A 13,391-nucleotide genomic window follows, 5' to 3' on the forward strand; every position below is an offset into this window, starting at 1 on the left:
ATATTTCTTTAACAAGAATAACATTAAGTTGTTTTTTAAATTTTTAGAAAATATAATAAAACTTTAAAATTTTAACTTTCATATTTTCCATGGAAAGATCATAATTTTTATTGATGCAAAACATACTTTTTAAATAAAAATTGAAATTTTTATTTAAAAATAATATTTTTTGAATTTTTCAACATGTTAATGATCTCAAAATATTATAAAATAACTCAGTAAACTTTTAGCATTATATAATTTATGGAAAAATTATTATAACTCATAATTATGAAACCAAAAAGTTTATAAAAATTCATCCATGCCATTTTGAAGCCATTTTAAAGCATTTTTAGTTGTTTTTAATTTTGAAAATATACAGTCAAACATACATAAATACAAAAAATCATTTAGAGTTGAAAATGAAATTTAAATAAATTTTATAAAAATTACATAAAAAAGAAATATTTATGCTACATCACTTATTTATGTTAAACGAGTTAAGACACTTACGTAAAGTACGAGAGTCACAATTACGCTTTTGGAAACCATGTCCTTTGCAGTCTAGCCAAGAAGAAGTCTATCCAATCAAGCTCATCATTTCTCGCCTCTTAGGAGATCCATTTGCCAAGTGTATAGTTGCCTTAGGATTGGCCCCTTAGAACTTTTTAGATTAATCTTGATTAGTTTTGAACTTGAAACTATGGCTTCCATAGAGTTGGGGATGACGACTTATGAAGGAAAAGAGGGTAATTGAATATCTCAATCATGCTTCCATGGAATCAGGAGCGAAGTGAAGCGATTGGAAGGCAAAAGATATCTCCTACCCTATCACTTCAGATTAGGTAGGTATATTGAAGCTCCAATCCCATGTTTAGAGGTAAGGCATGGTGATGATCATGCACAAGGCATTGGCTTCGATTCTCCCCTCTTGCTCTTCCCCAATTACATTTCTTTGTCCATTTTCCAGGTTTTGATTTGCTTGAAAAAATCTCCTATCTCTTTCTCTCTTCAATAGCACCTAGGAAGATGGCACCCTCTTTATCGTGTTCTTTCTCTTTTTCTCTCTTAATCTCACTCAAAATCACAAAAATCTGAGATACATTTCCTCATGGCATGATCAGCTACCAAGGCACCTCTCTCTCTCTCTCTCTCTCTCTCTCTCTCTCTCTCTCTCTCTCTCTCTCTCTCTCTCTCTCTCTCTCTCTCTCTCTCTCTCTCTCTCTCTCTCTCTCTCTCTCTCTCTCTCTCTCTCAGATGCCAATCCAATCCTCTAGCTTGCATGCATGCACTCAGCTTCTTAGAGCAAGGAGAGAGCCCCGCTGCTTCCAAGGAATGAGAAATGTGAGCGGAAGGCACATTTGGTTGGAAATGGGGTAGGAAGGATGGGATTAAGGTCACCACAAACCATATATATATATATATATATATATATATATATATATATATATATATATATATATATATATATATATATATATATATATATATATATATATATATATATATATATATATCCCTCTCTCTCTCTCTCTCTCTCTCTCTCTCTCTCTCTCTCTCTCTCTCTCTCTTTCTCTTTCTCTCTCTCTCTCTGGCTAGAGGACGTGCTTCTTGACAATTGGGTCGTATTTGCGAAACTCGAGCTTTGAGTGATCCTGCTGGGATTCCTGGGTTGCTTCACGTAGAAATAGCCAGTGCTCGCCATGGACACTAGCCATATCAACACATTCGCTCCCTTCTTCCCTTTCCCCATGGCTTGCCTACCTCTCTCTTCATCTGTCTTCCTTGATGGCGCCCCCCTTCTCTTCAAGACCCCTCCTATCTCCAACGGCCTCTCCTCCTATTAATTTTTAATTTTTCTTTTAATTCATTTCCTTCCCTTCCAACTCCTTAATGATAGTTTGACTATTATCTCTACCAATCATGTTTCTTATACCTCATTTTTCCTGCAATTTGCATGTTTACTTCAAGCATATAATGAATGATGCCCGCAAACTCAGGTGAAGATTTCAGTGAGCTGCCGAAGTGAGTATCATACTTATATCCCCAGGTCATGGTTCTAGTGACCCTTTGATTCCTTGAGATCCTCTTGGTCACAGCCACTTCCACACACTTGTGGAACAAGTTCCACTCATGTTAACATCTTTCTCTGATCCCTTCCCATGGAGCCTTTCCATTGATTGATTCTTGCTAGGAACCCAAAGTTAGGAGAAGCTTGTGGACTATCCATTGAGTATCCACAACTCCCACTTTCTCATACGCAGGCTTCACACACCTCCCTAAGGTGAAGTCAATACCCCATTCGTGAATCAAATCATTCTAGATCAGATGCCAAACACATTTTCATACATTTATGGAAAACATAGGAGCCATTGTCTCAACAAACCCCCTACATGGAAGCTTATTTGAATCTTTGCATCAGCCAGAGATTTCTGTAGTCACTCCTCATGGAAGTTACTATATATAATATATATCCTCTACATCACATGCGTTCAAGGTCTATTTATAAATATCCTTATATGTGATTTTTTTAAAAATAAAACATAACCCTTTTTTATTCAATCTGTAAATAACCCCTTTATATTGTACCCTTCTATATGTAAAAAAATGTATAAAAATGGTATTAAAAAAATACATTATTTTGAACCCACATGATGCAGACATATATTTATGAGTAACTTACTCGCGAGTCACTCTATGAATTTCTGAAATTTTTAAGCGCATTGTCATTCTTCGGGACACCTTATGACTTGGCTCTAAAGTAGGTTGAGATATCTCAAGGCCGTACTTTTTAACAAGTTCTATATACATTTCAACATCAAAGTTCTCGACACCAAGGTCTTCATCCCATATAAAAATGTACTCATAACAACATCAAGATGTAGAAATCGTTTTGCAAACCACCATTTTGACTGTTTTCTTGCATACTAAATTGCTTGGGAACTTAAGTCCTCTATCTAAGAAATGTGAATAGTATATTACAGGGTAAGACATTTGGCCATCTATCTACCTTATACACCTATATGCAAGATCTGACCCAAAGAATTGAAGTCCAATCAGTGAATAGAAAAATAGCATAACAAGTGCAAGTAACATCACATCTTCAAGTGGCTCCATACTTTTCTAGAGAGCTTCAAATATTGCTAGCACATTGCTAAAAAACTCGATGTCATGCAACTAATCTATTGACATTGAAATTTCCCCCAAATGAATTATGCTTTGCATTGCGGGTTACGAAGGGCATGCAAGTGTTACTTAGGTGATGTGCCGAACCACCATAAAGCTCCTAGACTTGCCTCTTTTTACTAAATCAAAATCAAATTTGGTATTGGAAAGAGGGGAGTCAAGGGAGAGAAGACAAAATCTTATCTTCTCTAGATGATAATAATTCCCTATGGTTAAATTTTAGATTGGTCATGGTTGAGATTCACTAAGGAAATCTATCAGATTTAGTCTAAAACTCCACCTTTCTCTCGTACAAAAACTTCATTGAAATGACATCTCCTAGCCAGACTGCAGAGACACGTCCTCCAAAAATAGCAGCCACCGCATTTGCATTAAATTAATGTAAAAAGTTGGTAACAATGTGGCAATCATGTACAATTTTTCTTTAAAAAATTTCAATGGTAGGCATTGTTTCTAGGTGTCGTCATTCTCCCCCACTTAATTGCAAAGTGTCCTCACGAGCACTGCTACATCACGAACATCCAACACCATGAACATAGCTACCAAGAGCACTACTACGCAACCTCAAAAGATAAATATACTCTCCCTCACTTAATTGTGAAGTGTCCTCACGAGCACAGCTACAAGATACTTGTAACAAGCGGGATACGCACCGACTAGGGTTTAGACACCCCATCACACTGACTGGGGTATTTAAGGTGTAAGAGCCCCAAATTAGGGCAACCAGTTATTACCAAGATCATACTCTTCACCTTCATCTCCAACTTCCATAGCTTCCTCCTCCCTTCTCTCCTCCTTTCTCTCTTTCTCTTCCTTCTTCTTCTTGCTCTCTTTCTCTCTCCTCAGCTCTTCTTCTTTCTCCTCTCAGCTTCTTTCATTACAAGTGGCATCAGAGCTTCAGTCTTTGGTCCTTTTCCTCTTTCCCCTTTATCCCTTTTCAAATCCCAAAAACCCTAGTTACTCAGCTTACAGGTACAGGTACAGCAAGAAGGACTGCAGTTAACTTCAGCTTTTTTGGAGCAAGCAGGAGCTATGGAAGGAAACTCAGACATATCTAGAGGTAAAACAGTTAAAATAACAAGTCATCACTTCTTTTCATGCAAATTTTAAGGGTTCCAGGCCAATTTTAGAGTCCCAGAAGTTGGAAGAGGGAAAAACCTCAGTCACTTTTTCAGCCCTCTCTCTCTCTCTTCTCCTGCAAGCTGCCATGGCTGCCAGTCGAAAGAAACCCCAAGATTTGGTCTGAGGGTACTCCCCAACATCAACTAGCCCCGAGCACCTTCCTTGACTCCCCAAGCTACTGATCAAGTAGTGGACTAGGGGGAGTTGCTGCCCAGAAGCAAGACAATCCCGCAATTTTCGGTGCATTTTGCGCTGGCTGCCTTGCCCTTCCCCAACCCTCCTGCCATTCCTCCACTGCTGCTCGGCCACTCCTAGGCATTGATTCAGCTTATCTCTCTCTTCCTCCTTGGCATTTTTTATCCCGGGATTCAACCTTCAAGATGGATAGCAACTGGACTGTTTGATACAGTTTGGTGCAGCCATGGATTCTTCAAACTGAAGCCTTCTCTGACCTGGAGAGCTCAACCCACACAAGCCCTTCAGCCTGTGAATGAATCCTCTCACCCGGAGGCAGACTTGGAGTTCAACGTGCATGGAAAGTGCAGCCATGAAAGCTTCACTTGAAGCTCCCCATTCTTGAAGCTCAAGCTTGAGGACAAGCACGGGAGCCTTCCTCATCAGTAGGAGCATTTGAATGCTGAAATCTTCTTTTTTTGGATGCCCCAACCAATAACCGGACTTGATCAATGGAGCAAGCAGCATCATGATGATTCATGCTTCAACAATCTTCCCAAGCATTAAAGAGGTATGCCATTTTGATCTTAATCTCTCAATTTAGCCACTTGCTGAGCTTAATCCATTGTTGGAGAGATTCAAGATTGCATAGGCCTAATAGTTCAATCTTCTTCGTGTGCAAACATCATATTTCTTCCTAAAACTCATTGCAATGGCTGACATTAACCCCCTATCTTGTCTTGTGATCTTGGATGAATAATAGCCATTGTAAATTGGGTAAGTAGCAGCTAGTGAGTCACTGGACTGCCAAGGTAACCCCTACCCCTACCCCTACCTTTATCATTCCTTGCATCTCATGAAAAGGCCCAATGTCTTCTTTCCAATGCATTTCATACTAATTGCTTATTAAAAATGTCTACCATGTATACTCCGGCTGAGGAAAAAGGCGGATGCCAGGCGAGATGGTAAGACAAAAGAGAGGTGACCCTCCCTTACCATTTAAGATCCTGAAGGAGTGCACAACCCGGCCCGGGGGGAACTTTTCCCACCTCCCGGTTATGCGAAGCCCAATACTTGTATGCAAGTGCAGGTACTTCCATGAGCTCCACTCCCCTGACCCAATGATCCTGCTTGGATACACCCATGTACGACACTTGAAGTACATGCATCCAAAGGAGATGTATGGCAGTGAATGTACTTATGAATTAATGGCAGAGTTGATGGGTATGCAATGATGCTTGGGATTATGCTCAATATGCTCAAGATGCTATTGATGTGGCTGATCAAGCCCCTTAAATTATGCTCTATCCATGTAAGACCTTGGTACTAAGGGACACACAGTGTTTTTGGTCACAGTCTTGCAGAACTATCACAAAGATCCTATTGTAGAAACCTCTGTTCTAAATCTGGCGGTGAACCCTATAGCTCATCTAAAAGAGAGCTTCACTTCCCTCCAATTTGAATCAAAAATCTCCCCAATCGGAGCTACCATGTGAAAGTTATGCCCATTTTTGTGCACTAGGGTCACTATGAACAAGATGCAGACCACTCTAGGACATGCATCATTCTCGTCCATAGCTGATTTCTATAAAATATATATTTGCATAATGATTTGTCTGTTCCTTTGTTGTGCCTATTATTAGTTTAATAGAGTGATTTTTTTCATTCTGCTTTTCTTTTACAGCAAGCAAATGTCAGCTAAGACATGCACAGTAAACCCATTACAAAAAATTCTGATCATTTTTTGTCACAAAGGTTAATAGCTCATCTCAAAGAGGATGTTGTCCACTCCAACTTGATCCAAAAACCTCATCAATCGGAGTTTCCTACAAAGAGTTATGCCCCTTTTATTGACAAAAGGCCCTGTGGACTGCATTCAGATGGCTAGCCAGAAAGGCAAAACCAAGGCCCAAGAGGATCTCTAGAGGGAGATTAGAGACTCGCGGATCTCCATGAATAAGGAACCAAGATTGGAGCAAGATTGCCATGGTGACATACAGGAGGAAACGCCTGAAATGGACCCGTATACCATTCTCAAACACACCCTCTGCCAACGTGAGCTCCGTCATATGGAACGACACAATGATATGGTCACCAACCACTGCCAAATGATGTCCAAGTTTGAAGAAGCGATCGAGAACATGGCTATCTCAAACTCAAAGACTCAAGAGACCTTGGAGCAGCTCACTGCTCTTGTTGCTCAATTAGCAACCGCTTCATCCCAAGAGAAGACCAATGACTCTAGGCCTGAGTCGAGACTTCCTCCATATCAGGAACTGTTGCATGGTCCACAAGGTATTCTTGGTGCTAAGGGAATTTTCCCTTCTACCTATGAGATCGAGGAACCCTCTCATACGCATGATGAGCCCCTATTGAATTCCCCCGTCCACCATGTTGGCAACATCCATTTGAGGCCTTCTCCCACCTTGGGTCAGATTTCACCCACTCTACCTAGGAGCACCCACGCACCCCATATGAATTAGCCCCATCAAGGAAAATATGGTACAAATGGCCAGCCTGGCACTCATGGACATCATGGTTGTAATGGACAACATGGGCTTAATGCACCACAAGGGATGTATGGACAACAGGGCATGTATGGCCACCACGGGATGCATGGACAGCAAGGATTTCATGGGCAGCATGGCCCCTATGATCTATGTGACAAGGTCATCCTAACAAAGTACAATGGGCAATCCCCCTCACCATCTGACTTGGAAGAATGGACGTCTAAGTTGGAGTCCTACTTCAACATCTACCCCCACACTGATGATCAGAAAATACTTTTTGCCTCTCTCCACTTGGAAGGGTTTGCCCACATATAGTGGCACTATATCAATCGGAAGAATCAATAGTTCATTGATTGGGAAGATTTCAAAATGCATATGGTCCAAGTTTTTATGTCCCTTGTGGAAAAAGAACGGTTGGCAAGACGATGGTACACTCTTGACCAACGTAACCTCACTATGCGTGACTACACAAATCAATTCATGAACTTGGCCATGTATGTGGAGAGCATTAGTGACGATGCTAAATTGCACAAGTACATCTATGGGTTGGAACCGAGTCTATCAGCTGATGTCATGGTCCAAAAATCTACCACACTGCTTGATGCAATTGATTTGGCTGAGAGATATGCAAAAAAGTACCGTAAGAATGAGTATTTTCAGCAAGGTGTTGGACCTCCCCACATTCCTTCATGATCAACCCCATATGGAGGTGGTTTTTGAGGCACTTCTATGCCTAATAACAGCCCCAAAATACCCACCTACCCCGCCTTCCATGCTGAAATAAAAATGGACACTTTTGGGACAACATTGGGCTCTAATGTTGAAAATAAATAGTTCACTGCATCACCTTCCCATGGATCTAGTAGTCAACGGTTCATCTCCCCAGATGTTGTGAAGAAATGGAAAGAAAAGGGCATATGCTTTAAGTGTGGAGATAAGTACACTGCTGATCATGCCTCCAAATGTTCGTACAAGACAACTAAGGTCAAAGTTCATAGCATATATATCATGGAAGATTGGCACACTGAGGAGGATAACCTACCCATTGACCAGGTTGAGCCCATGGAGGATGTTGATCATGAGCAGTTCTATGACCTCAAGGATGGGTTTCCTTTTGACCCGGGCTGTGCTCCATCACAGATACTTGATTTAACATCCCACTCACCTCCCACTTCCCTTTTCTCGATCTCCTTGGATGCTTAGACGGGTTCCCGCAACCCCAATACCCTTCGCATTCAAGGCAGTATCAATGGAAAGCATGTTTTCATCCTTGTGGATAGTGGAAGCACTCACAATTTTGACAATCAGTTGAAATGTACCCCTATGGCATTACACCACCCCTTGAAGGTCCAAGTAGCAAATGGAGAAGAAGAAATCAGCACACATGTATGTCGTGCAGTTCCCTTATGCCTGGCTGAAAATTATGTGGCACTGGTTGATCTGATTGCCCTAGATATGGGCCCCATTGATGTTGTCTTGGGATGTGATTGGCTGAAACAATTGGGGGAAATTGCTATGGACTTCTCTAAGCTTTACGTGGAGTTTATGATGCATGGACAACCTATCCACCTAGAGGGAGTTCAAGATCATGCTGATTTTCAGCTCATTACAGCAAAGCAACTCGGGAGTTTAAGAAATGCTCACAAATCTTTGTTTTCCAATTAAATAGGATAATTCTGATCAGCCCTCTGTAGTATCTCATGATTTATCCTTGCATGCCTTACTTGAGGAATACAATGACTTATTTTAGATGCCTACATCCCTCCCTCCCAAGAGACAAGTGGACCACCCACTTGACCTAGAGCCCTATTCCAAGCCAGTGAAAAAACCCCCCTATAGACTCTCCAAGTATGAGCATGAAGAGGTTGCAAAGCAAATTAAGAAGTTGTTGGAGATGGGTTTCATTGAATCGAGTTCTTCCCCCTATGCATCCCCTGTCCTCTTAGTCAAAAAGAAAGATGGCTCCATGTGCATTCACTACAGAGATTTGAACAAAATTACAGTGAAGAACCGCTACCCCATCCCATGGATTCATGATTTGCTGGATGAGTTAAAAGGGGCATGCTTTTTCACTAAGATTGACTTGCAATTTGGCTACCATCAAATTCGTATGCATGCAGGAGATGAGGTCAAAATTGCCTTCAGGACTGATCGTGGAATTTACCATTTTCTTATGATGCGTTTTGGGTTGACTAACACCCCTGTTACCTTTCAAAGCCACATGAACAAAATCCTACAACCCTTTCTGTTCAAGTTCATGCTTGTTTTCTTTAAGACATCCTCATTTACAACAAGTCATCTATGGAGCACTTGACACAAGTTCGGAGGGTGTTTGACATATTGAGAGAGCATCGACTCTTTGCTAAGGAGAGCAAATGCATATCCATGTAGACATATGTGGAGTACTTGGGACACATTGTGAGTAAAAATGGTATACAGGCTGACCCGAAGAAGGTGCAATGTGTTAGAGATTGGCTCACTCCTTCCACCACCACTTCTTTGTGTGGCTTCCTTGTTCTCTCTTCATTCTACCGACGCTTCATTAAGCACTACGCCACCATGGCAGCACCTTTGACTGATTGCTTGAAAAAAGAGTCATTCTTTTGGGATGCCACTGCAGATCATAGCTTCAAACAGTTAAAGTATGCGCTTACTTCAGCCCCCATCCTTGTTTTCCTTGACTTCTCTAAGCTATTTACCATTCATTGTGATGCTAGTGGCCGGGTTATTGGTGCAATATTGTTGCAAGAGCATGGTGTGATTGCATTTGAAAGCCGCAAGCTTGATGAGAAGGAGATGCAAGTGAATGTATATGACCAAGAGATGTTGGCCATCCTCCATGCCATCAAGAAATGGCACTACTATTTGTATGGCAGCTGCTTCCAAGTAAAAAGTGACCACCGAGTCCTCCAATACTTCTTGACTCAGCCTACTTTGACTCCTAAGCAAAGGGGATGGATGGCAACCTTACAGAACTATGACTTTAATATTTCACATATGTGAGGCAAGGATAATATTGTGGTTGATTCACTCTCTTGAATGTGGGCATGCAGAGGGTCCTCTATCTCAGAATTGCATAGTGATTGGGTAGAAGAGCTCCAAGAGGCTTACTTGTTAGATGATCATTTCAGCCACACATTTTAGAAATTGCAGCATGGGGTTATGGCTGAAAACTCCCAATATCATCTCAAGCATGGCCCTATTTGGTCCCATGGAAAGATTGTCATCCCACACACTTCCCCCTTCACGCAAAAGATCATGGAAGAGATGCATTCTTGCCCCACTGCTGGTCACTTGGGTGTTTTCAAAACATATGATAGGATTGCCAAGAGCTTTCATTGGAAAGGCTTATGGAGGGACGTCAAGGACTTTGTGACCAAATGTGTTCCATGCCAACAGAACAAGAATAGTACACTCAGGCCCGCTGGCCTCTTGTAGCCTCTCCCTATCCCTAAAGGGAAATGGACTCGCATCACAATGGACTTTATCACTAGCCTCCCTACGACTAAGAGAGGGTGGAATAGTATCTAGGTGGTAGTTGATCGCCTCATCAAAGTTTCCCACTTTATCCCCACTAAGATCCAATATACTGCCTCTGAGGTGGCCACTCAGTTTGTGGAAAATGTCTTCAAGCTGCATGGCTTACCACAAGTCATAGTACATGATCGGGATGCAAAGTTTATGAGCAACTTTTGGCAGACAATTTTCACCTCCATGGGGACCAAGCTTGCTCCATCCACTACGTACCACCCTCAAACTGATGGCCAAATTGAGAGAGTGAACAAATGGCTTGAGACATATTTGAGGCACTTTTGCCATGATGTATAGCACAATTGGGATACATGGCTTCACTTGGCTGAGTTTGCATATAACAACTCCACACATTCTAGCATTGGAGTTTCCCCTTTTGAGGCCTTATATGGGTATAAGGTTCCCCTTCCCACAGTCTTGTTTACTGATAATATCAACCCTCAGAGTCTTGTTTCCCCTTATAAAGGGATTAAGAGAAAAATTAAGAAAAACCTCTTGCATTGTTGAAGTAGATGATTATGGAGGCTCCAATACCCATATGAGACTTGAAATTCTTGAACTCCCACTTGATGTAGCCAAGAATACCATCAAATTACAATCCCCATGATGAATATGTTGCTTATAGACTCCAATTTCTCTTCAAGAAAGGTCCAATATCCAAAAGCCTGATAGAAGTGATCCTTGTAACCTAAATGTGACTAGAGATTTGAAAGGGAATCAATAATAAGCATCAAAAGAGGTAGAAGATTTCAATCCTTGATGGATAACTCTTCCATTGTAGCACATAAACTTGCATATGCTGCCCATACACTTGCAATGCCAAGAAGAAGTCCTATTCTTGCAATATTGATACAAGACCATGAATTCTTAATATAATCCCATACATAGAAGCTTTACGATACATCAAGAACCAAAAGCCCCATGATAACATGCTCCAAAGTGTAACTTGTCTACTTGTCCACCTGTGGGACACGTTTTAGCAGCCCATCGGGAGGGGAGTCTAGAAAGCGCCACCTGGAACTTGCAAGGAATGTTACAGGGTTTGCGATCTAGGTCTTCTTGAGTCTGCCCCGAAGCAGAAGTATCCGGCCGTTCTCACTTAGGACCGACCTGAAGTCAGGGTTTTTTTCCTATCAGCCAAGTCTCTAGGAAGTAGCTAGCGTCGAGCTCCAGATGAACCACTTCGCGTAGAAACAACAGAGTCAAAGCGGATTTATGCAGCACATGGTTCATGGAGAATGGGAAATGAGAGAGATGCGAAACTCAACCTCTCTGCCGATAAGGCATAGTCCCATTCCGCCCTCCTAAAACAGCATAAATCAGGATTCTAACTCTACTGACTCTAGGTCTTCACAGTTTTGTTATTACGTCTTTTGAGAAAAGTTCCCAGCTAATGAGGACCACCCTTCCGTAGGACGGACCCAAGTCACGTCCACCGCACTTTCCTTGATAGCTTTAGTTGTTTAATTATGTCCTACCACATTTATGTGTGACATTTAAATTCAGCTTCATTAATTAAGCCTTTTAGGGCACAGAGTTCGTTCACGTAATTTACAACACATACACAAAAACAAAACAAGTAGTCCTTTTGCCAAACAAGTTCTGTAACTTATCTTTAAGTTAATCTTTGTCTCTTGTCCATACAAGAGAATTATGTATCCCTTCTGTCTAACAGAAGTACCCGGTCCAAATCACATGGCACCGAAATTTCCATCCTTTATCTAGAATAGGATCTTCCAATGTCCTAGACGTTGACATCCAGACGTTGGGCTCACGGGGATCTCCAACTCCATTCTAGATAGGCAAGGGGTGTCCAGAGCTTCACCTGACCCACAAGCGGTTTAAGAGTGAAATTCCATTTCCGTGGTTGGCCTTTTCACCACTCGACCACCATTGGCCTGTGAATTGAGTAGTGCCCTCTCGGGATAATCTGCGATGTGATCTTGGAGATGATCCATGCGTGCAAAATATCCTTCCTTAATTAATCCAATTAAAATTCAAGCACAATCAAAGCAATCAGCCCTAATATCATCTTCTAGAAAAACATTCCTTTATTCCCTTGGCAACTTGTCATTACAGACCCCTACCATTCATTTGCCATCAACACAAGCCTTGAAATATTTATCCAAATCACAATGCAACAATCCCTTGATTGAAAGAAAAACATTTAGGGTGTTATTCAATCAACCAACAAAACTAATTGTATTTTTTCCAAACAATACAATAATAGATGCAACAATAATTCCATCGCATGTTCACTCTTCCCCTTGAGGCCAAAGAGTAGAATTTACTTAATATTCCCTCCTTTAGCCTAAGGCATATGCTAAAGGTTCCAATACTATACATGACGTAAGTCCTATCATTCCAATGCAAATTAATCAATCTAGCAAGAGCATTTATGCCTCTTCTCTAAGTGACAATTATCTTTTAGCATTTTTCTACTATGCAACATTTTTTCTTGTCTTTATCTTCCTTTCTCCTAAGGCAAGGAGTCACATGTCATCGATGTAAAGTTTACATAATCTCTCCCATGTATGTACCGTGTATATGCATTTGCAAACTTTAAACAATATTATCCTCGGTAAAGATTAATCAAAGACTCATCGATGCTCAATACTTTAGTGTCCCATATGTTGTTTATGCTATGCATGGATTCATCACATAACAACTAGGTGCAATTTAACTCCCTTTGATACAAGCACTTCACAAACTTCATCTTTGAATATTTGAGATGCGATTTATCCTTTTCAATGACCTATTCTAGCACCACAAGGTATGGAGCCTAAAGTATCTCTTGTGAGCATTAAAACAAGCATCTATCAATTTGAAAATACAGTACTTTGTGCCCTAAATGGCTTAATTAATGAAGCCGATTTTAAATGTCGCACA

General features: G+C 41.0%; 1 pseudogene; it reads right to left on the reverse strand.

The window, feature by feature from the left end:
- Positions 1–2,169: 2,169 nt before the first annotated feature.
- LOC148031687 (uncharacterized) lies at positions 2,170–12,750 on the reverse strand (annotated as a pseudogene).
- Positions 12,751–13,391: the final 641 nt, after the last annotated feature.

The sequence above is a fragment of the Lygodium microphyllum genome, chromosome 9 (assembly GCF_053477565.2).
Source record: "Lygodium microphyllum isolate KBCC chromosome 9, Lygodium_microphyllum_v1.1.10, whole genome shotgun sequence".
NCBI classification, from domain to species: domain Eukaryota; kingdom Viridiplantae; phylum Streptophyta; class Polypodiopsida; order Schizaeales; family Lygodiaceae; genus Lygodium; species Lygodium microphyllum.